The sequence below is a fragment of the Aegilops tauschii genome, chromosome 5 (assembly GCF_002575655.3).
Source record: "Aegilops tauschii subsp. strangulata cultivar AL8/78 chromosome 5, Aet v6.0, whole genome shotgun sequence".
Classification (NCBI taxonomy): Eukaryota; Viridiplantae; Streptophyta; class Magnoliopsida; order Poales; family Poaceae; genus Aegilops; species Aegilops tauschii.
In genome coordinates, this window is record NC_053039.3 from 553,667,670 (window position 1) to 553,692,084 (window position 24,415).

The 24,415-nt window shown below is 52.0% G+C and overlaps 1 pseudogene; it reads left to right on the plus strand.

The window, feature by feature from the left end:
• The window catches only part of LOC109744805 (BTB/POZ domain-containing protein At2g46260-like), a 58,952-nt pseudogene that overhangs the window by 3,152 nt on the left and 31,385 nt on the right, over nucleotides 1-24,415 (plus strand).

Genomic DNA, 24,415 nt, shown 5'->3' on the forward strand with positions numbered 1-24,415 from the left:
ATGTTCATTTCACCCACTGATATATAATAACTCTTCATGTCCGCATCATGCATCATCATAATAATAGGTCCTACTAATCATCATCATACAACTTCTACTCGTTATTAATAACAAGTCATACGATCATCATCCTCATAGTCATCGAACCAACCCTACTTAATTGTTCTAGGCACATGATCATCAGTATTAGGTAGGACCTAAATACCCTCTTTAAGATAAAATAGCATAAAACAATATAGACCCTGACTCTCAATTATGGAGAATGGAGATCATCCTGTCTCCAATTCTTGCACTTCGCTTCCTTTTGCTTTCAAGAACCTCCTTACGACAGTCCATACATTTTTTTCATTCCTTGATTTTCATGTCTCCACTTCTTTTAGAAATCCGGTATGGACAGTTGAGATTCGTAGGATGACCTGGATGTATGTTCAAAACATCAAGGCGACCACTCTGATACATCAGATGAAGCACACAATCATTCGGGATTTCCTGTTGAAAAACATATAGTAATAACTTCATAGTTAGCAATGTAGTTAAGTTTTAAAAGAATTTATGCAAAAGATGCACGAATGTCGTAATACTAAAAAATCTTACCATGACATCTGCATGGATGTTACCGTAGTTCAACACGTGCACTAGTGGCACGTATTGACCATAATGTGGAGGAGTTTTACAATAGATATTGTAATTCTCAAGATAAATACAAAATCCGACTAGATGATTTTTCTCCTTATAAGTTAACTCAGAGCCATCGGTGTAGTAGGTTCTGTCTACCATGTTCCGCACATTGTTTGAACAATGAAAATAAGCTGTCAATGGAAATAAGCTGTCAACTATTTTAAAATGAACAATATAAATTAGTTAATAACTATGTTTGAGAAACTCACATAACGGTAGAATTGAAGGCGTATCAACAAGGACACAAATGTCCATATTGTCTTGGTCGATGTCAGGATCGCCAAGATCCATGGTGACAAGCATACCCTCATCAAAATCATACATCTTACAAAATGCTTCCCAATTTTTGCAACCAAAATGGGTTACGCTCTCAGAATTATACAGATTTACTTGAAAATCCATATCATGATGGGTCCTTAGGTGAATTTTCTTTGTTTCCAGACTTTCATGGTCTTCAAAACCCATCCTCTCCAAGCATAGCATCTTGCATGGCATGGGATAAGCTAGTCGAATTGTAAAAGATGAAAATTACACGTTGAAATAGTTGAAGTCGTGCTTAATTACGAAAAAATAACACTTGTCGTCGTTGCGTACCGTTTCAACATCGAAGGTCTCCTCCAGCTTAATGCTGAAGCGCCGACCTTCGTCTAGGTGAGGCCTGTCGCATAGACCTCGGTCGTCGTGCCACCAGTCGCACTCCCCCGGGAGACTTTCGTCGTCCGAGTACGACATTTCCTATGTTCATAATTCAAATATTAAACTTGTACAATTAAATATATGTACTAAAAACCAAAATAAATCATTATTATTCAACACGGGTTGACTATCGGTCTGTCGAGTCTTTTCTTGAAAACACTTAGCTCACGTGGTGTACATATTCGGCTGTCGATGATGGTAGGTCCTCCTTTCATCCCCGAGTGCATTACACCAAGTTGTCTAGCACACGGGAATGAAGGAGAAGCTACCCCCACGACAACAGTCGGGATTCTTCGTCCTCTCATATATATATGGTGGAGACTCTCCCTCACTGATTCCTCTCTGACATTGCGACCGTCGGTGATGGTAGCTTCTCCTTTCGTTCCCGAGTGCATTACACCAAATTTTCTAGCACACGAGAACGAAGGAGAAGCTACCCCACGACAACAGTCAGGATTCTTCGTCCTCTCATATATGGTGGAGACTCGACAGACTTAAAGTCAACCCAAAATATCGTTTAATTATCTTTCTAAAAAAGGACATATCGTCCTCTCATATATAGGACTCCTATTGACATGGAGATTTGGCTGGTCTCACCTCGAGTTCGGAGGGGGGTCGGTGACGGGGACGACGGCGGGGATGATGGAGGGGCTCCTAGATTTTTGCAAAAACATAAACCCTATAAGCTATCAACTAATTAAATGCATACTCCTTGCATAGTGCTCTGCAATTTTAGCATTCAAAGTAGGAGTACTTTTCCAATTTGAGCATTCAATAAGCAAAACCAAATCCTAAAAAAAGTAGTATTGAAATTAGCATGCATTCAATTATAAGCAAAACTACATCATCTCTTGCGTCCGTACATCGTCGAATATTATCACTAATACACCTCGCATACTATCATACATATAGCATCGCTAATACAGCTAGAACCGTAGCGCCCGACGGGTATCGGCCCGGGCGGTGGACACCCAAAGAGAAGGAACCATCACAGGATCATAGCTCCAGTGAGATCCCTGAAGAACCTGCCAGGTATTGTCGGACCTGCCCTCCAATGCAACCATGTAGCGATGGGCGTGCTCGTCCTCCTCGCTGACACGGTGATGTACCACCTCCGTGGTGTCCGGAAGCCTCGCCACCATCACTGGCCCACGCGACCGTCACCAAACAAGGATCGGGTCAACGACGGGCTGGCTCCTCACCAACCTACGCCCCCCGGAAGGTAGCACCTCCCAATACCAGCCCGGCGGAGCCCAGTCCCGGACATGGCCCCTCTGATCAAGCCAGCCTCCTCCGCCAAGTCGACGACGAGGATGCGGGATAGGCATCGTCGACGTTGATGCGGGAATAATTGCTTGATCTAAAAAATAAACTAGTTCTATTAATTTTCTTGCTAAAAATAAACTACTTCTGTAGTAAAATAAAGTAGTTTTATTAAATCAACTAGTTCAACTACTAATCACTTACTATAAATAAAATAAAGTAGTACTTACTAAAAATAAACTACTTCTATAGTAAAATAAAGTAGTTTTATTAAATCAACTAGTTCAACTACTTAGCACTTACTATAAATAAAATAAAGTAGTACTTACTAAAAATAAACTACTTCTATATATAGTAAAATAAAGTAGTTTTATTAAATCAACTAGTTCAACTACTAAGCACTTACTATAAATAAAATAAAGTAGTACTTAGTAAAAATAAACTACTTCTATATATAGTAAAATAAAGTAGTTTTTATTTAAATCAACTAGTTCAACTACTAAGCCCCTCGACCCTCGACGACCCTCGAACCCTCGGCCCCTCGACGACCCTCAACCCTCGACCCCTCGACCCTCGAACCCCTCGACCCTTGAACCCTTGGCCCTCGACCCCTCGACGACCCTCGCTCGACCCCTCGGTGACCCTCGACCGCTCGGCGATCGAAGAAAAAAAAGAAGAAAAAAAAGAGGAGAAGAAGAAAGGAATAGAGGAGAAGAAGAAAAAATAGAAAAATAGTTTCTATTTTTTCTTCTTCTCCTCTATTCCTTTCTTCTTCTCCTCTTTTTTTCCTTATTTTTCCATCTCTTAATTATTTTTTTCGACATCCCCCCTCATGTCATGTCCGACGTCCCCCCTCATCACATGTCCGACCCCTATTTTTTTCCTCTCCTTCTTTTTCTTCTTCTTCCTTCTTCCTTCTTCCTAAAAGAAGAACAAACCTAAAATGCACTAAATCAACTAACCTAAAATGCACTAACCTAAAATCGATATCTTCTAATTACAACCTAAATAATATATATATGAACAAAACAATTCATCATTGATCTCATTATGTACATCCATGCATACATATGAACAAAAAACATCATATATATCATCATCTATGAATAAAAAAAAGCATAATATGAACAAAAAAACTTGTATGAACAAAACAGAGAGGAAAAGGGGGCCGGCCACCGGACCGAACGGGGAGGGGCGGCGCGCACCGTCGGGGTAGGGCACAGGCGCGGGGCGGTGCGTTGACGGCGAGCTCGGGGCAGGGCAAGGGCGTGGGGCGGCGTGGCGACGGCGAGCTCGGGGCAGGGCACGCAGGGGCGCGGCGGCGGCGCGGACACGGCGAGCTTGGGGCAGGGCAGGGGCGAGGGTGTCGACGGCGAGCACTGGCAGGGGGCAGCGGCGGCGCGTCGACGGCGAGCTCAGGGCAGGGCGACGGCGACGGCGTCTGGCAGCCTGGCGGCGTCCTCTCCGCGCGCGTCGTCGGTGGCGAACTGCAAGATGCAATCCAAAATTTTCACAAGTGTGCCTTATATACATGAAGCTTTAGTCCCGGTTATTAGCACCAACCGGGACCAATGCACCCCTTTGGTACCGGTTGGTGCCACCAACCGGGACGAAAGGCCTCTTTTCAGCAGCCCAAAGGGCGGGAAACAGAGACCATTGGTCCCGGTTGGTGCCACCAACCGGTACCAAAGAGGGTCATTGGTCCCGGTTGGTACTAAGAACCGGTACCAATTAGGCCCATTAGTCCCGGTTGGTGGCACCAACCGGGACCAAAGGTCATGTGCTGGAACTGGCGCGCTGCGGTGCTATGTTTAGTCCCACCTTGCTAGCCGAGAGGGGCTCGGAGTGGTTTATAAGCCCTGCCGAGCCGACCACTTCGAGCTCCTCTCTACTACAGGCTTGTCGGAGTAATGGGCCACGGGTAGCCTAACCCAAGTCCCTGAACCTTTCAAGACATCGGGGCTGGCTGCGCCCCTCAGAACCTCAAGATGAAGCGCCGCCTTCTGATGGCCGGCTGCCCAAGCGGCCGGCTGCCGGAAGGCGGCTAAGCTCCGGAAGGTGGCACCAAGACGGGCCAACTCCTTGCAGGCGGCCTCCAGGGAGGCCGGCCTCTAGCAGGCGGCCCACAACGCCATCAGAGTCTTCGCCCCCATTAAGAAGACAAGACAGGGTGAGGCTACAATGTAGCCCATCACAACCATATCCAGGGCCGGACGTGGCCACAGTGCTCCGTACAGGCGGAGATCTCTGCCCGGCGCGGCACTGTCGCCACTCCGCCCCTGACGTCGCTGCTGGCACGTGAAACCATGTTCCCAAGACGGCCTGTCGGTACGGCCTGCAGGCGGCGGGCCCTACAAGGCAGTGAGAGCCCGGAAGACGGTGGAAGCCTTACCAGTCGGACCCGAGGGAGGCCGGCTTCTGGCAGGCGGCCCATTCCTTCCTCTGGGCCCGTGCACCATCAACCAGATAAGACCGGGTGTGACGACAGTGATCTCCCGCCAAGCGCCGGGACTGTAGCCACGCTCCCCTGACCAAGCATGCGTCATTGCCATCACGGCTACAGTAATCAGCAGCCGGCAAGACCCGCGAGCGGCGGGAGCGGCCTGTCGGCTCCGTACCAGACCAGTCGGCGGGGCCGACCAGGCGGCGGGCCCCAGCAGCCGGCGGAGAAGCCGGCAACTAGAGACACTGACAGCCGGGTCCTACACCCGGCCAGATTACCATTGTACCCCTGGGGGTAGGCCTATATAAACCCCCCAGGGCACCCATGCAAAGGGTTCCCAACCTGTTAGAACTAGACTCATACCTAGAGGAAGGAGAGAGCGTGCGTGCCTTCTTCTACCTCTAGCATACAGCTCGAGGAGCACCTTTTGTATCCACCAGTGCCTTAGTGATCATGGGGAGACCCCGCAGAGCAGGACTAGGGGTGTTATCTCCTAGGAGAGCCCCGAACCTGGGTAAAGTGCACCGGCGTTCGTGTCTACACCTCATCCCGCTTCTAGGCACCGGCGACGTTCTACTCGCTCCCACCATGATAAGCCATCCATTGGCATATGTCGCACCCAACTCCTGACATTTGGCGCCCACCATGGGGCGAGGTGCACCGTCGTCCGGAGCCTTTTCTGGACAGGAACCTTGTTCCTTCCTGGCGAGCGCAGCCAGCCCGGCACGCCAGACCGCGTTTGCGCCGATGCGCTGCACGGCGTGGAGGTCGCCTACGCGGCCAGTTGCCTCGCCGATCTTGTTGGCGAGATTCGCCTCTCCTACGAGCCCGCGTCTGATGCGGGCACCGACGGCCCCGAGAGCCGCCTGATGAGCCTCCTCGATCAGCTCCACGTTGCCATCGAGCCTGCTGCAGACTTAGAGTCGGTTGGCTCCACCGACCCGATGCTCGTCGACTCCGACACGGTGTCGCTTGACGCGTTCCCCACCAACGTGGTGGTCTACGACGGACCACTTCCTCGCGCCGAAAGCGGCGGCAGCACTTTCATGGAGGTGCTCGTCATCAGCCATGGCGAGCACTCTGGTGGAGGTGGCCAGGATCCACTGCAGGCGGCGCTGCAAGACCTGACTGCGCCCATTCCTGAAGACGCCGATGCCGAGATGCTGGAGGCACGCCGCGTCCAGCTCGTCGAAAGCGCCAACAGGCTGGCCAGCATGAGACGCCTTTCGGAGGCCTACCAGCGTGAGATGGACCGAGCCGTCGGCGGCACGCCGGCTCCTGGGGGGCCTAGCCGCATTGGTCTGATCCGGCAGCGAGGCGCGACCATCGCCAGCATGTTCGGGACGGATCGTCCCGTCTACGCCACGCCCGCAGAAAACATATGAGCTGCCCAGGCGGCAGCAGACGAGCTAGACAAGCTCGAAGGCGATGAGCGTCGCCACATGACGGAGCGCGTCCAGCAGCTCCTTGACGCGGCTGCCAAACAACAAGAAGCCGGCTGCCGCGTTGAAACGCCCAACCGGCAAAACGACGACACGCCTCCCCGCCGAGAGCAAGGCGCGGCATCTCGGACGCCGACTGGTGGCGTCCGCGATAGAAGAGACAAGGAGCCGGCTGCTAGCCGCAGCCGGACTCGCATCACCATCGAGCGCGACCAAGACGGCCGCCCAAGAGCAGTGCAGCGACGAGACGACTGTTTGCCTCCCCCTCCCCGTAGGGAGAGACGCATTTCCCCACCGCATGTTGACCACCCGACACTCGGCGACCGCCTTGGTCGCCGAGAAGGAGTCGGAGAGAACGACGCCCGCCACCGGATCGACCGCCTCAACCGATCCCTGGCACTAGAAGAAGAAGACGAGCTAGGTCCGCCTTGTTTCGGCCCCCGCATCCGAGATGAGCCCTTCCCCAAAGGGTTCACTCTCCCGAGAGATACGCCCAAATACACCGGCTCCGTGAAGCCGGAGAACTGGCTGGTTGACTACTCCACAGCCGTCAGCATCACCAACGGCAACAAGCGCGTTGCCGTGAAGTACGTTCCGCTCATGCTCCAGGGCACAGCCCGGACATGGCTGAATAGCCTGAAGCCCCGCGGCATCAACAGTTGGGTCGATTTTACTGAAGCCTTCATCCGCAACTTCACCAGCACCTACAAGCGGTCGCCCAAGCCTCGCCAGCTCTCCTTGTACGTCCAAGGCCCCAACGAGTCGACTCGCGACTACCTCACGCACTGGGCCGAGCTGCGTAACTCTTGCGAGGGTGTGTACGAGGTGCAGGCCATCGAGTACTTCACTGCCGGGTGCCGAGAGTGCACCCTCCTCAAGCACAAGCTTCTCTGCGACGAGCCGACGACCCTCGACGAACTGCTGATCATAGCAGACAAGTACGCCACGGCCGACTCCTCCATGAAGGCGGAGATCCAAGTTGACGCATCTGGCAAGGTGGCTCCCCAAGCTCCTCGGACTCCGGCTGGTGACACCAGTCGGCGACAGCAACAGACTGACCATAAGCACAAGGCCACGCAACCGGCTTCCACAAGCCGGCAGGTGGCGACAGTTGAAGACCAGCAGCCGGAAGGGCAGCCTCCTCCCAAACGCCAGAAGGGCGGCAAACCCAACTGGTTGCCCGCCTTCTCGTACGAGCAGACTCTTGATGCACCCTGCAAGTTCCATAGCGGTGCGAAGCCATCCAACCACACCACTCAGAAATGCCACTGGCTCACCAGGGTCGCCAAGGGTGACGGACTCCTGCCTCCCCCGCCTGCCGGCCCGCCGCCGCCTCCTCCTCAGCAGCCGGCGGGCTCGGCCTGTCTGCGCAATACAAGATGAATATCCTGAAGAGGATGGAGCTTATGTCGTGTTCACCAGCGTGGCCGACAATAGGCACAGCCGACGGCAGCGGCAACAAGAAGTAAATGCAGTAGCATTAGAGACCCCCCGAGTTCATGCATTGGTCCGAGAAGCCCATCAGCTGGAGCAGGGCTGATCACCCAGAGGTGATGCCTTCTCTGGGTTCTTATGCTCTCGTGTTGGATGCCACCTTCGCCACGGAGAGGCGGGCTGCTCGGTTCTCCCGAGTTCTGATAGATGGCGGCAGCAGCATCAACATTCTGTACAAAGATACTATGGAGAAGTTGGGAATCAAGCAGAGACAGCTCCAACCCAATCGGACCGTATTCCATGGCATAGTTCCTGGCCTTTCCTGCTCACCAATCGACAAGACTCAGATAGATGTCCTCTTCAGGGACAAAAATCACTTCCGCCGAGAGCCAGTCTGGTTTAAGGTGGTGGACATTGAGAGCCCCTATCATGCATTGCTTGGCCGGCCTGCTCTGGCCAAGTTCATGGCGGTCCCCCACTATGCTTACCTCAAGATGAAGATGTCGAGCTCCAAGGGAATCCTGACCATAGCAGCGGACTACAAGAAGTCGTCCGCCTGCGCTGCAGAGAGCAGCCGGCTAGCCGAGTCCCTCGTGATCACAGCTGAGAAGCGGTTCCTTGACCGGGTTGTGGCGATGGCAGGCAAGCAGCCGGAAATGTCACCCAACCCCAAGGAGTCGGAAGCCGAGGGCTCGTTCAAGCCGGCGAAAGAAACAAAGAAGATACCCTTGGACCCGGAGCACCCGGAGAGGCACGCTGTCATAGATGCGAACCTTGACAGCAAATAGAAAAGCGAGCTCGTCGATTTCCTCGGTGAGAATCGGGACATCTTTGCATGGTCTCCCAAAGACATGTTGGGTGTTCCGACGGATTTCGCGTAGCACAAGCTACATGTCCGACCTGATGCCAAGCCAGTCCGGCAGCCCTTGCGCCGCCTGTCAGAAGAGAAGAGAAGAGTTGTTGGAGAAGAGATAGCCCGGCTTCTAGCAGCCGGCTTCATCATGGAAGTGTTCTTTCCAGAATGGTTAGCCAACCCAGTCCTAGTGCTGAAGAAGAACAAGCAGTGGCGCATGTGCTTTGCCAAGAATCGACCAAGTGATAGACTCCACAGCCGGATGCGAGCTGTTGAGGTTTTTGGATGCATACTCAGGGTATCATCAGATCAAGCTGAACCCGGCCGACAGGCTGAAGACCGCCTTCATCACGCCATTCGGAGCCTTCTGTTACCTGACCATGACGTTCGGCTTGAGAAACGCCGGTGCCACGTTTCAACGTTGCATGCAGAAGTGTCTCCTCAAGCAACTCGGCAGAAACGCCCACGTCTATGTGGACGATGTTGTGGTGAAGACGGAGAAGCGGGGTACGCTGCTGGAAGATCTCAAGGAGACCTTTGAAAACTTGTGGCGTTTTCAGATCAAGCTCAACCCAGAGAAGTGTGTTTTTGGAGTACCAGCCGGCCAGCTTCTTCGCTTCCTGGTCTCAGAGCGCGGCATAGAGTGCAACCCTGTGAAGATCAAGGCCATCGAGAGGATGGAAGTGCCCACCCGACTGCTAGACATGCAAAAATTTACTGGCTTCTTGGCATCCATCAGCCGTTTCATCAGTCGGCTAGGCGAGAAGGCTCTTCCCCTGTACCAGCTCATGAAGAAGACCACTTTTTTCGAGTGGAACAACAAGGCGGATGAAGCTTTTCTCCAGCTCAAAAAGATGCTGACCACTCCGCATGTCCTAGCGGCTCCGACTGCTAAGGAGCCCATGCTTCTCTACATCGCCGCCACCATCCGGGTGGTGAGCATGGTCATAGTTGTGGAACGCAAGGAAGAAGGCAAAGCACTGCCAGTCCAGAGGCCGGTGTATTACCTGAGTGAAGTGTTGTCCGCCTCCAAGCAGAATTACCCCCACTATCAGAAGATGTGCTACGGCGTGCATTTTGCCGCCAAGAAGCTGAAGCCGTACTTGCAAGAGCACCCAATCACTGTGGTCTGCATAGCTCCAGTTGCCGAGATCATTGGAAGCCGAGATGCTTCAGGCCAAGTGGCCAAATGGGCCATAGATTTGGCCCCCTACACCATCTACTACCAGCCTCGCACCGCCATCAAGTCACAAGCACTGGCCGACTTCCTCGTCGACTGGGCCGAGACCCAGTACCTGCCGCTAGCGCCAAACTCCACTCATTGGCGAATGCACTTTGATGGTTCCAAGATGCGCACCGGGTTGGGAGCCGGCATCGCCCTCACCTCTCCCAAAGGCGACAAGCTCAGATATGTGCTGCAAATCAACTTTGCCGCCTCCAACAACGTTGCTGAATATGAAGCACTCATCCACGGGCTCCGGCTTGCCAAGGAACTCGGCATTTGCCGGATCCTGTGCTATGGTGATTCCGACTTGGTGGTCCAGCAGTCGTCAGGCGACTGGGACGCCAAGGATGCAAATATGGCGAGCTACCGGCTCCTCGTGCAGCAACTCAGTGGATACTTCGAGGAGTGTGAGTTCCTCCATGTGCCAAGAAATGATAATGAGCAACCGATGCTTTGGCACGGATTGGCTCTACCCGACAAGCAATACCAGCCGGCGTCGCCCTGCAACGTCTACTCAAGCCGTCTATCAAGCCGTCACCAGAATCAGATTCTATCTTCGTGCCGGCTCCTCCTAAAGCAGTCGGATCTGACTTGAGGACCCCAACAGCCGGCGCGGGGAATTCGGCAGGCGGCCCGGGGACTGCAGCAGTCGCACCCGGCCCAGGGACTTCAGAGCCCGGCCCGGGGACTGCAGCAGTCGGCCCGGGGACTACATCGACTCAGCAAGCGGCAGCCGACTCCAACCCGCCGCCTCCTGGCCCAAGCGCCCTCGTACAAATTGCAGTCCTAACGGTCAAAGAAATAACAACACCTTCATGGGCTCAGCCCATCCTCAACTTTCTGGTGAACATAGAGCTGCCGACTGATGAGATCTCGGCCCGGCAAGTGCAACGCCGGGCGACAGTGTACACCATTGTCAACAGAGAACTTGTGAGGCGTAGCGTCACTGGTGTGCACCAGCGCTGCGTGGAGCCGGAGCAAGGCCAAGCTATCCTCAAAGATATCCATCAAGGCGAGTGTGGTCACCACGCGGCCTCAAGAGCACTTTTTGCCAAAGCTTTTCGCCACGGTTTTTTCTGGCTGACTGCTCTAGAAGATGCCAAAGACTTGGTCCAGAAATGCAAAGGGTGCCAGAAGTTCCGCTCAAAGCCACATCTGCCGGCTTCTGCACTCAAGACTATCCCCATTGCCTTGCCCTTTGCTGTCTGGGGCCTGGACATGGTGGGACCATTCAAGACTGCATGCGGCGGCATGACTCATCTACTTGTCACGGTGGACAACTTCACCAAGTGGATAGAAGCAAAACCAATCAAGAAGTTGAATGGTCCGACTGCTGTGACTTTCATCTCCGACATCACCATCCGGTATGGCATACCACACAGCATCATCACCGACAACGGCACGACCTTTGCCAAAGGCGCCTTGGCCCGTTTCTGCGCGACGCAGGGCATCCGACTGGACCTAGCATCCGTTGCCCACCCGCAGTCAAACGGCCAGGTGGAGAAAGCAAACGGCCTCATTTTGTCCGGCATCAAGCCCCGACTGGTCAAGCCTCTGGAGCGTTCGGCCGGCTGTTGGCTCAACGAACGGCCAGCCGTCCTCTGGAGCCTGCGCACAGCTCCGAACAAGTCAACCGGCTTCACGCCCTTCCTCCTCGTCTACGGTGCCAAAGCCGTCATCCCGACGAACATAGAATTCGACTCCCCCGAGTCACCATGTACACCGAAGAGGAGGCAAAAGAAGCTCGCGAGGACGGCATCGATCTGCTGGAAGAGGGCCGGCTGTTGGCACTCAGTCGGTCCGCCATCTACCAGCAGAGCCTGCGCCGATACTACAATCAGAAGGTCAAGCCAAGATCCTTCGAAGAGGGAGACCTTGTGCTCCGGCTAATCCTGCGAACAGCCGGCCAGCACAAGCTCTCAGCACCTTGCGAAGGCCCCTTCATCATCAGCAAGGTGTTGGGCAATGACTCCTACTACCTGATCAATGCTCAGAAGCCTCGAGCACGCAAAAGAGACGACTCCGGCAAGGAGACGGAGCGACCATGGAACGCAAACCTCCTCCGAAGGTTTTACAGTTGATGCAGTATGTACCATGCCAACTTTTGTATTAAGTGCGAAGACTCCGGGTCCCCCGAGAGAAGCTCGGGGACTGCCCTCTTTTATCTATATGATAAGTATTATGCCTATGAATGTGTTATTTCGTTAGTCCGCCTGGCACCGGGTTCGACCAGTCGACCCGGGGACTCGCCGCCTTGTACTATGTAATGCTTCCTGCAGCCGGACAAGTAATGTGTTGGCACTTAATCCCTCTCCTGCCAGAAGCCGCAACTCGCAGAGTGACTGTCTTGTGGGTGTCCGCCTGAAAAATGGCTATGGACCCAAAGCATGCACATAGTTCAAGCCGGCTTCCCGCATCACCGACCGGCTGCTGAGCAGCCGGCCGACCGGCTTCTACTTAACTTGCTAAAAAACTCTAATCGGCTAAGTACTTACCCTCCCAAAGCGGCCAAGTACTGAACCCAGCCGCAGTCCGCAGAGCGGCTGTCTGGCTGGCCGGACGGTAGCCCAGGGAGGGTGGCAAAGGAAAAAAGCCAAGGAGCAGAAAGCAAGGAAAGATAGAACTCGGCAAGCATATTTACATATCAAAAGGCCCTTGGCCAACATTCAACATAAGTTTTGAAATACACCCCGCGGGTGGAATTGTGCGAAGTTAACAAAGTTTGTCGAGACTGATAAAGCAGGAAAAAACAAAAGATAAATTGGCAGCCTAGGGAGCAGCAGACGGGTTCGGCGGAACGGTGGAGTCGGTGGTGCCGGTTGGTGGAGCGGCCAGCTGGTCGGTCTCCGCTTGGTCGCCTTCAGCAGCAGGCAGCTCGCTCGGGCGTGGCTCGTTGCTGGAGGCGCGGTCGAGCTGAGGCTGGCTGTCTGCTTCAACCTCTGGCGCTTCCTCTTCACCTTCCTCGTCCTCCTCGTCTTTTCCCTCGTCGCTGGAGTCGATCACTTCGGCCGAGTCCTCGCCATCCTCTGGGTTCAGCCCGAACCACTCCTGTGGCGCCTCGGTGCCGTTCTCAGCCAGCTCAGGAACAAAGATGCTGGTGTTGGTGTACTCGGCGATCGCCGCGGCCCGCTGGACAAGATCACGCTCCACCGCCACCAGCTCCTCTTGGGCTTCCAGTCGAAGCGTGGCCAACTGGGCTAGGTCTAGCCCAGGGTACCACGCCTTGACGAATTCCATGGCCTGGCCTGCCCCAGCCCGGGCCGAGGAGCCCTTCCAGGCCTCAAGACAGCCGGCCGGCACCTCCAGCCAGTCGGTAGTCCGGATGGGTGTACGTGGAGCCGGCATGTCTGGCCACAGGGCGGCGATCGCCTGGGCGCCGACACGCTGAAGACGGCGCAGTATCCGATGAGCCGGCCGAAGACGGGCCTGGATGCTGAGAAGCGGTTCGCTAAGGGTCCCGGGGGCGTCGGCAGCGATCTTCGCACCTTCCGCCCTCCGCCCTTTGCGATCGGCCTCGATGCCCTGATTGGCGGCGCCGGAGTGACCGGGGAAGAAGTCTGCTCAAACAAAAAGCAAAAAAGCCAAAATTAGAAACAAGAAGCCGGCTTGATCAGCAGCCGGCGGCTCGAAGAAAGAGTAAAGAAGGAAGCTTGCCGTCAACCATGTCTTCAATCTCGCCAAAGCCGGCAGTCAGCAATGCCTCCTTACGGTCCAGGCGGAGCGTTCGGTCTTGAACTCAGCAAGGAGATTGGACTCCTTCGCCTCCGCCTCCTGCTGGGCTTTCTTGAGAAGCTCCGCCTGCTCCGCCAGTTGCGTGGTCAGCCGGTCACGCTCTTGGGCCAGCTCTTTGCACTCCACCTCCTTGGCGCGCAAGGCGGTGTTGGCTTCACCCAGCTGCTGCTGCAGGGCAGCATTGGCCTCTGCAAGAAGGGAGAAAGGAAAAGGCGTCAGCAGCCAACAAAGAAGAAGTACAGTTGCCGGGAAGATCCAGCTTGACTGCTCAGCAGTCGGCCCAAATCTCGGGGACTACAGCCCGCGGGTGCGCCAGCGCGCCCCCGCAGAGAAAGAAGTTATCAATGTAAACAAAGAAGAAGAACAGTTGTCGGGGAGATCCGGCCTGACTGCTCAGCAGTCGGCCCGAATCTCGGGGACTACAGCCCGCGGGTGCGCCAGCGCCCATGGGTGCGCCAGCGCGCCCCCACAGAGAAACAAAACAAAGACTTACTCCAGCTTTCCGACAAGTCGGTGGTCCGTTGATTCAGCTCCTGGACTTTGGAGTTGAAGGTGGCCGCGCGAAGGTTATGATAATCCTGCAGTGAAGATTTTAGACAATGTTAGTACTCGGAGCTTGCCAATTAAAGTTCTGAGCCGCCTGCTCGGTAGCCGGCCCGAAACTCGGGGACTACACCCAGTGGGTGCGCTAGCGCGCCCCCACAAAGAAATACAAGAGTTAAAAATGAAGAACCAAGGAGTCTACCCGGACGGCGGCTCGCGACTCCAGGAACGCTTGGTTGCACCGCTTCAGGGCGTCGGCCTCAGCCCGGAGTTTGCCTTGGACGTCCAGGATCGCCTGATTCAAAGGGCCCGTCCCGCCTCCCCGCACCCAATCAGCGGGCGCGGCGCTGGTCGCCTCGGCGTCCGGGATCGAAGAGCTTGCGGCACCGGCTTCCAGCGGGCGTGGTGCCGAAGCCGCCTTTGCAAGCCGGCGGCGCGATGGTGTGCGGACCTCGGGAGTCGGGCCCGTCACCATCTCGCCCTCGGCTGGTGGCACTGGCGGATCAGCCGGCTACTTGTCCCGCGCTCCCTCAGACGGCGGTGGTGGAGGCACGACTACGTCTGGCATGACGACGTCGCCGCCTTCCCTCTCCATGACCGGGTGCTCGTCGGCGGCACCTCCGGTCGGCGCCACAAACTCTGGAGGTGGCGGCGCGGAGTTCAGAGGGACGACGAAAAGCGGCTCCTGGCGGCGCGCGGCTTCTTCAAGCCGCTTCTTCGCGGAGACATCGGCCTCGGCCTCCGCCAGCTTCTTCAGCGCGGCGGCCTCCGCCTTGTTTGCCTCCGCCTTCTCCAGGCGGGCGGCTTCCTGCTCCTCGCGCGCATCCCGCGCGTTTCGCTCCTGCGCCTCCCGGAGGTCGGCGGCTGGATCGATTCGCCGGGTGGTGGTGGAGGTCTCTGCCGACCCAATGATGGAGGCGGCGCCCAACTTCTCAAGAGATAGCGGGGCTCTAAGTCAAGAAAGACGAAGAAAGGAAGCTCAGAAAGAATCGACAAGAAAGAAAAGCACAAGAAAAGATACTTACGCCGACACCATGGGAGGCGCCTTCGGGAGCTTCTGATATTTGGCCGCCTTCGCGGCGGCCTCCTTCCACCTAGTCGCGGCGGTCAGATTCTTAGCCTTCTTTGGCACGCTACCGAACAAGGCGGCGCCTTGTTTACGCTTTCGCGTGCCGCCTCGAGCGGCCGGTTCGGCGGAGGGGCCCGCATCCGCCCTGGTGGCGCCTCGTGCAGGGCGCGGCTCGTCTTCCTCATCGTCATCATCAGGCCATGTCTCGATGCCGCCTTCCTTGGAGCCGCCGGCTCCATAGAAGCCGCCTGTGGCGTCGTCCTCCAAGGCGGCCGCCCCCAGGTTGGGGTCGTCCACGTCGCTCATAGCCCGGTCCGGTGCATAGGGCCACCCGCCCCCACGATGGCGGCTGTCGCCTCAGGCATGTAGATCTGTTTCAAAGGGCAAGAGGCCGACTGTTCAAGACCGCAAGACGGCATCAAGACGAAGTATGGAAGAAAGGAAAGATTGAAAAGCTTACGGCTGGTGGCGGGTCCGCGCGGGAGTACGGCTGCTTGCCGAACTGCCAGGACCCCTCCAGCTTGAGGTCGGAGATCTCGTTCACCAAGTTCGCCACCTCAGCAGCCGGCATCTCCTTGGTACTCAGCCGGCATGGGTCGCGGTGCCCGCTCATCCGGCTAATCAAGTGAGGCCGGCCTTGGAGCAGGAGAACCCGGCGCACGACGAAGGCGACCAGCAAGTCGGACGCTTTGAGGCCTTCGGCTGCGGTCAACACCCGGAGTCGGTTGATGGCGGCGGCGGCGTCTGCTGATACCGGCTTCGGCTTGTAGCCCCAGTTGGCCCGAGGCTCAGCTGGCGGGCCGGCTTCATAGGCCGGCAGGTTGATGAAGTCGACCGCCGGGTCGACGTTCTCCACGTAGAAGTAAGATTGCTGCCACATCTTGACCGACTGTGGCAGCTTAATGGAGGGGAAGGCGTTCCTTGGGGACGGACGGCGCACCGCGACGAAGGCGCCACACTGGGGGCTGCAACCTCCCGGACGGAGGTGCCCAGCTTGGTATAGAAGAACGCTCCCCACAACTCGATGGTGGGGAGGATGCCGAGGTAGCCTTCGCACATCGTGACGAAGGCGGATAGAAGCATCACGGTGTTTGGCGTGATGTGATGGGGTTGGAGATGGTAGAACTCGAGGAACAAGCGGAGAAAGCCGCTCGCCGGCAGGCCGAAGCCGCGGATGAAGTGCGAGCGGAAGATGACCCGCTCGCCCTCCCCCGGCGCCGGCGAGATCTCCCCCGCGGGAGGCACGCGCGCCTTCACGTACTTTGCGCCGGGAAGGCGCCGCGTGTCGCGAAGGAAGGCGATGTGGTCTTCATTAACGTTCGACCCGTCCCAATCTCCTCCATGCTCGCGCGCCATGAAGAGTGATACGTCTCCAACGTATCTATAAATTTTTATTGTTGCATGCTATATTATATTCTGTTTTGGACATTAATGGGCTTTATTATACACTTTTATATTATTTTTGGGACTAACCTATTAACCGGAGGCCTAGCCCAGAATTGTTTTTTTTGCCTATTTCAGAGTTTCGCAGAAAAAGAATATCAAACGGAGTCCAAACGGAATGAAACCTTCGGGAATGTGATTTTCGGAACAAACGTGATCCAGAGGACTTGGACCCTACGTCAAGACATCAACCAGGAAGGCACGAGGTAGGGGGCGCGCCTACCCCCCCCCCCCCCCCCCAGGCGCGCCCTCCACCCTCGTGGGCCCCATGTTGCTCCACCGACGTACTTCTTCCTCCTATATATACCTACGTACCCCCAAACTACCAGATACGGAGCCAAAAACCTAATTCCACCACCGCACCCTTCTGTACCCGTGAGATCCCATCTTGGGGCCTTTTCCGGAGCTCCGACGGAGGGGGCATCGATCCCGGAGGGCTTCTACATCAACACCATAGCCTCTCCGATGATGTGTGAGTAGTTTACCTCAGACCTTCGGGTCCATAGTTATTAGCTAGATGGCTTCTTCTCTCTCTTTGGATCTCAATACAATGTTCTCCACGATTCTTGTGGAGATCTATTCGATGTAATTTTCTTTTGTGGTGTGTTTGTTGAGACCGATGAATTGTGGGTTTATGATCAAGTTTATCTATGAACAATATTTGAATCTTCTCCGAATTCTTTTATGTATGATTGGTTATCTTTGCAAGTCTCTTCGAATTATCAGTTTGGTTTGGCCTACTAGATTGATCTTTCTTGCAATGGGAGAAGTGCTTAGCTTTGGGTTCAATCTTGCGGTGTCCTTTCCCAATGACAGTAGGGGCAGCAAGGCACGTATTGTATTGTTGCCATCGAGGATAACAAGATGGGGTTTATATCATATTGCATGAGTTTATCCCTCTACATCATGTCATCTTACTTAAATCGTTACTCTGTTCTTATGAACTTAATACTCTAGATGCATGCTAGATAGCGGTCGATGTGTGGAGTAATAGTAGTAGATGCAGGCAGGAGTCGGTCTACTTGTCGCGGACGTGATGCCTATATACATGATCATACCAAGATATTCTCATAACTATGCTCAATTCTGTCAATTGCTCAACATTAATTTGTTCACCCACCGTAATACTTATGCTCTCGAGAGAAGCCACTAGTGAAACCTATGGCCCCCAGGTCTATCTTCTATCATATTAATCTTCCAACACTTAGCTATTTTTATTGCCTTTTATTTTACTTTGCATCTTTATCATAAAAATACCAAAAATATTATCTTATCATATCTATCAGATCTCACTCTCGTAAGTGACCGTGCAAGGATTGACAACCCCTTTATTGCGTTGGTTGCGAGGATTTATTTGTTTGTGTAGGTGCGAGGGACTCGTGCGTGGCCTCCTACTGGATTGATACCTTGGTTCTCAAAAACTGAGGGAAATACTTACGCTGCTTTACTGCATCACCCTTTCCTCTTCAAGGGAAAACCAATGCAGTGCTCAAGAGGTAGCAAGAAGGATTTCTGGCGCCGTTGCCGGGGAGTCTACGCAAAAGTCAACATACCAAGTACCCATCACAAACCCTTATCTCCCGCATTACATTATTTGCTATTTGCCTCTCGTTTTCCTCTCCCCCACTTCACCCTTGCCGTTTTATTCGCCCTCTCTTTTCTGTTCGCCTCTTTTTCGCCTGCTTCTTGTTTGCTCGTGTGTTGGATTGCTTGCTTGTCACGATGGCTCAAGATAATACTAAATTGTGTGACTTTACCAATACCAATAATAATGATTTTCTTAGCACTCCGATTGCTCCTCTTACCGATACTGAATCTTGTGAAATCAATATTGCTTTACTGAATCTTGTCATGAAAGATCAATTCGCCGGCCTTCCTAGTGAAGATGCCACTACCCATCTAAATAGCTTAGTTGATTTGTGTGATGTGCAAAAGAAGAAAGATGTGGATAATGATATTGTTAAATTGAAGTTATTTCCTTTTTCGCTTAGAGATCGTGCTAAAGCTTGGTTTTCATCTTTGCCTAAAAATAGTATTGATTCTTGGAATAAGTGCAAAGATGCTTTTATCTCTAAGTATTTTCCTCCCGCTAAGATCATCTCTCTTAGAAACGATATTATAAATTTTAAGCAACTTGATCATGAACATATTGCACAAGCTTGGGAGAGGATGAAATTAATGATACGTAATTGCCCTACACATGGTTTGAATTTGTGGATGATTATACAAAATGTTTATGTCGGATTGAATTTTGCTTCTGGAAATCTTTTATATTCGGCCGCGGGAGGCACTTTTATGGAAATCACTTTAGGAGAAGCGACTAAACTCCTAGATAATATTATGGTTAATTATTCTCAATGGCACACTAAAAGATCTACTAATAAAAGGTGCATGCGCTAGAAGAAATTAATGTTTTGAATGGAAAGATGGATGAACTTATGAAATTATTTGCTACTAAAAGTGTTTCTTCTGATCCTAATGATATGCCTTTGTCTACTTTGATTGAGAATAATAATGAATCTATGGATGTGAATTTTGTCGGTACGAATAATTTTGGTAACAATGCATATAGAGGAAACTTTAATCCTAGGCCGTACCCTAGTAATTCCTCTAATAATTATGGTAATTCCTACAACAATTCTTATGGAATTTTTAATAAGATGCCTTCTGAATTTGAGACTAGTGTTAAAGAATTTATGAATTCGCAAAAGAATTTCAATGCTTTGTTTGAAGAAAAATTGCCTAAGATTGATGAATTGGCTAGGAACGTTGATAAAATTTCTCTTGATGCACTAGTGCAGAACCGGGCTTTAGCGCCGGTTCGTATGGGCCTTTAGTGTCGTTCTACAACCGGCACTAAAGAGTGGAGACTAAAGCCCCCCCCCCCTTTACTACCGGTTCGGCACGAACCGGCGCTAAAGTGCCACCACGTGGCACGAGCCAGGCCCGGGTGCTGGTAGACCATTAGTACCGGTTGGTAACACCAACCGGTACTAAATATTTGGGGGGGGGGGGTTGGTTTAATTTTTTATTTTCCCATTAATTTTGTGTTTTCCATTTAATTCTTTTTTGTTTGCTGGTATTTTACGATACTACATATTGTACACGTTATGCATATATATAAATAGATTTTCTCGTAGAACCGCATATATATATAAATATATATCATCGAATGTCTCACAACCACCACCATTAATTATTCACACATACACATGTATATATATATATACAATTTCTCCTACATGTTGCATTGGTGCCTTCGGAGCACGATGACAAGTGGTTCATGGGGGCGGTAGCGGGTAATAGTATTCTCCTTTGGGATCTATGACCTGGTCGAGCAAAAATCCCGCTATTTCCTCTTGAAGTGCTAGTATGCGCTCCGTTGGTAGGAGCTGCTCCCGTACCTCTCTGAACTGTTAAGAAGGAGATCAATATGCATGTGTATTAGTTGTGTGACTAGATATCGATAATGGTGTAAAAATTTGTGAATAGTGTTCTAACAAACGTACCCAGTCCTGTCTTTGAGATCTGCTCCTTTCGGACGCCATCATGTGAATGTTCTCGCAAACATAGTATGCACACAGATCAGTCCCCGACGCCTGCTTCAGGGCCTTTACCAGAATGGAATTGAATCAGATAATGATTAATCAAGCATGATAATTAATTAATGGTATTGAAACAAGAATTAAAGAGATGGTAGCTAGCTAGCTAGCTAGTACTACTTAATTACTTACCTTGGGTCGATACCAAAACAGCTTTTTTGCCCATTTGCCTGGAGTCACCTTGATGAACTTTGCCCAAGCCCTGCCTGCCAGCAAAGAAAATTAATAAAGGGGTTATTAAATAGTTCATATCAGGAAATGACGAACTAAATAGGCCGAGATATAGTTAATAATGATTGAAATTACCTGTTGACTATCCCAAACAAGATGGTGTAGTCACTTTTTTTTAAGTAGTGAGTCCAGTACTTCAACTTTTCCTTCTTCAACTTTAATGTCTAACAAGATCCAGTGGAAACTGCATGCGCACACGTTTGCATGTCTCAATTAAGCGGGCATGTGCATAACACTAATCAACTACCCTAAACCCTATACACTTAATTATTAACATCTAGCTAGCTAGTAAGCAAAAACAGAATTTGTAGTACAAGACAGTGTGACTCACAGGAAGTTGTAAGGAAGTAGTATATCTCCATTGGTATTGAGGCGCTTGAAGAACTCTAGCATGCTTTCCTCTAAACTTGCTCGACAACTTGGAATATTCCATGTGTACTCATTAATGGTATTTGGGTCAATGCACCCAATGCCATAGCGTCCAGATTTTTTCATTTCATACATCTTCATCCTGCATAATACCACAGAAAAGAATATAGTGAGGCTAATTACAGGTAATGATTGATCAAAATGATCACTACAGCTAGCTTGAGACTTAAACTACAGAAAGAAATCACTTACAGACAATAGCAACTGACGATAGATTTGTCGAGTGCGTCTTGATTGTATAACTGAAATAGTTCTGAATACTCAACGGACACGGCTTTCTCATGGAAGTAATGCTCCTCCTTGACATTCACCATGAGGGAGTCTCGATTGGAAATCTTGGTAATGTTCATGTACCATTGATGCAATTCATACATTCTCGTTGGGAGGTTCTTGACCTCGTCTGGCTCGACCAAAGGTTGGCCCCGGACATATTTCCATTTTATTTCCTCGTCTCTAAGCGGAGACATGGGCTCGATATCGAGGAGTTGTCCAACAGTGATCTTGAGCATTTCAGCCTGCATTATATGCTCCTCGGTTATTACCACATTGCCCAGCTGGGGAACGTAAACGGTTTGCCCACAATAATATTGGGCGCGCATACTCTCATGTGTTGTTGGCACAACAAGCGGGGGGATCGATTGCGCCGCCTGTTCTCCCAGCTGGGGAACGGTTTTCCCGCATTTTTTGACAGCTGCTTGTTGGCTCGAGCTCGAGCTCGCTTCTTTCTGTAGTCGTGCTCGATGTGCCTTCCTGATTTGGCGCTCATTGTCCGAGTCAACAGGCTTGGGAGCTGGTTTTCTTGCCATATGAATAAAGTGGTCAATGACTTTCTCAGGCACTTTCTCCCTTGGCGGCGGTGCCGGTTTTGGTCCAAAATGGGCGTCCACTTGGGCCTGCACTATGGCATCGTTTTGCTCCTCGGTCATGTCGTAAGGCCTCTGAGGAAGAGGAGCGAGGCTTGGACCATATTTATATGGCTTGTCTCCGCCTGTACTTCTTGTACTACCTCGACTCGTACCGCTACGCACCATAGCTGTGGCGTGTCTCTTCTGCGATTGCTGAGGCGGCGGAGACGGCTGACGTGGCTGAGTTGGAGCAGGAGGAGTGGCCTGACACTGTGCCGGACTTGAAGCAAGAGGTGTGGCCTGACACGGTGTTGGACTTGAAATAGGAGGAGTGTCCTGACGCTGTGCCGGACTTGAAGCAGGAGTCTGCTCACCCGTTCGTGGACTTGGAGGAGCGGGAGTCTGCTGACACGGTGGCGGACTTCGAGGAGTCGTCGGCTCACGCGTTCATGGACTTGGAGGAGCGGGAGTCTGCTGACTCGGTGGCGGACTTCGAGGACGAGTCGGCAGACGCGGTGTCAGTGGACTTCGAAAGATGATGCAATCCTTTCTCCATAGGATGATACGATGTATGGCCTCTCCCAGTGTGTGCTCGTCGTCACCTCCAGGAATGTCAAGCTGTAGCCCCGAATATGAGTCCACCACCTCATCAACCAAGACACGAGCATAGCCCGCTGGAATCCGGGTGCAATGGAAGGTTTCTTCGGGGGTAATTGTAAAAGCAACGGCGTCCGCCACCTTCATGGATATGTTCTTCATTTTGAAGTGTAGCCCACAGTTAGTGTTCTCTATGATGTCATCCACAGGGTATGTATCCAGCAGTGCGTCGCCCGGGGCGGAACCAATGCTGCTTCTCGGCATGGATGGGACGGTGCTATCCAATGCTGGATGATCATCCGTTGCTGTCGCCGCTGTTGAGACCCCCTTTCCTGGCTAAGTGAGTCGATATGCTGCTGCTGCTGGAATTTGAGTGCCAAGTCCGCGTGCCTTGCTTCTAGACCTTGAAGGCATTCTGTGTCCTGCTTCCTCTGCTCCTCCTCCAGCTTCCTCTTCTTCTCCTCCTCCATCTTTGTTCTTGCACGGGTCCTGTAGTCGTCATTCCATTCTGAAAAGCCCTCATACCAGGGAATAACGCCCTTGCCTCGTGTTCTTCCCGGGTGTTCAGGATTTCCCAGGGCACGCGTAAGCTCATCGTTCTCTCTGTTAGGCGTGAACACCCCCTTTCGAGCATCTTCTATTGTGTCAAGTAACTTTTGTTCGGCTCCTTTTAGACTTGCCTTCTTCGAAACCAGGCCTGTCTTCGGGTCCAATGCCCCCCCATGCGCATAGAACCAAGTTCTGCACCTGGGGGGCCAGCTCCTTGTAACCAGAGTGACCCCTGCATCCTCCATCTCTTGCTCAGACTTATCCCACTTAGGCATTGCCACCGCGTAGCCACCTGGACCCAACCTATGGAACTGCGTCTTTTTTGCGGCATTGGACTTGTTTTTTCTCGATCGTTCCTTAGATAATTCTGATTCCTTCACGAAAGCGTGCCAGTGTTCTCTTTGCTTCTCCAGTGTTCCCTTGAATTCTGGAGTCTTCCTTTCTGCAGCGAGGTAGTTGGCCCATACAGTTTTCTTGTGGGTGTTGAACGCAATTGCCATCTTCTTAAGAGCAGCGTCCTTGACTTTCTAGACATCTGCATCAGTGAAATAATCTGGTAGGGTGAAATGTTCCATCAGAGATTCCCAAAGCTTTTGTTTTTCTCTGTCGTCGACCCAAGTAACATCTGGACGTTTAGTTTTTGGCTCTTTGCATTCTTGAATGGAGATCGGGAGTTGGTCCTTCACAAGAACTCCGCACTGACGAACGAACTTGTTCGCAAAGTTCTTAGGCGTGAGGGGTTCGCCACTAGCATTGATGGAATCGATGTTGTACTTTACACCCTCCTTCAACTTTTTGCCCGGGCCTCGCTTTGTCCTGCTGTCTGTAGAAGCAGATTTGCTCGATCCGGAGGGCTGAAAGAAGAAAGATCGATTCGTTAATTTATCTTCAAATAAAAAAACATGTGATGGTTACTAGATGTCTGCTTATATAAATATACCTCGCTGGTAGTCTTTGTTATTTCAAGATCAACATTGTGTTCGTCATCATAATCATTGTCTGCGTCATCATAATCATAATCATAGTTCATGACTTCATCAGGTCAATCGTCGAGATCGAATATCTTATCATCACCCTCCCCGGTATTGTTCAGATATTGGGAGCCGTCATCTGCTTCATTCAAATCATCTGGCCTGTTTGGGCTGCGTATGATCTCGAATGGGGCCTCTTCTCCCTCTTTGCTGGTATTGTCCGCCATAGCTTTTATTTAACTAATACAGAAGAAATATAAAACAATTTAGTATTCAAATTACAATGCATGGATGCAATCAATAAGGAAAAACTGAATCATATAGTACATAATATGCATCGTCTCGAATAATATATAATCTCGAATACATC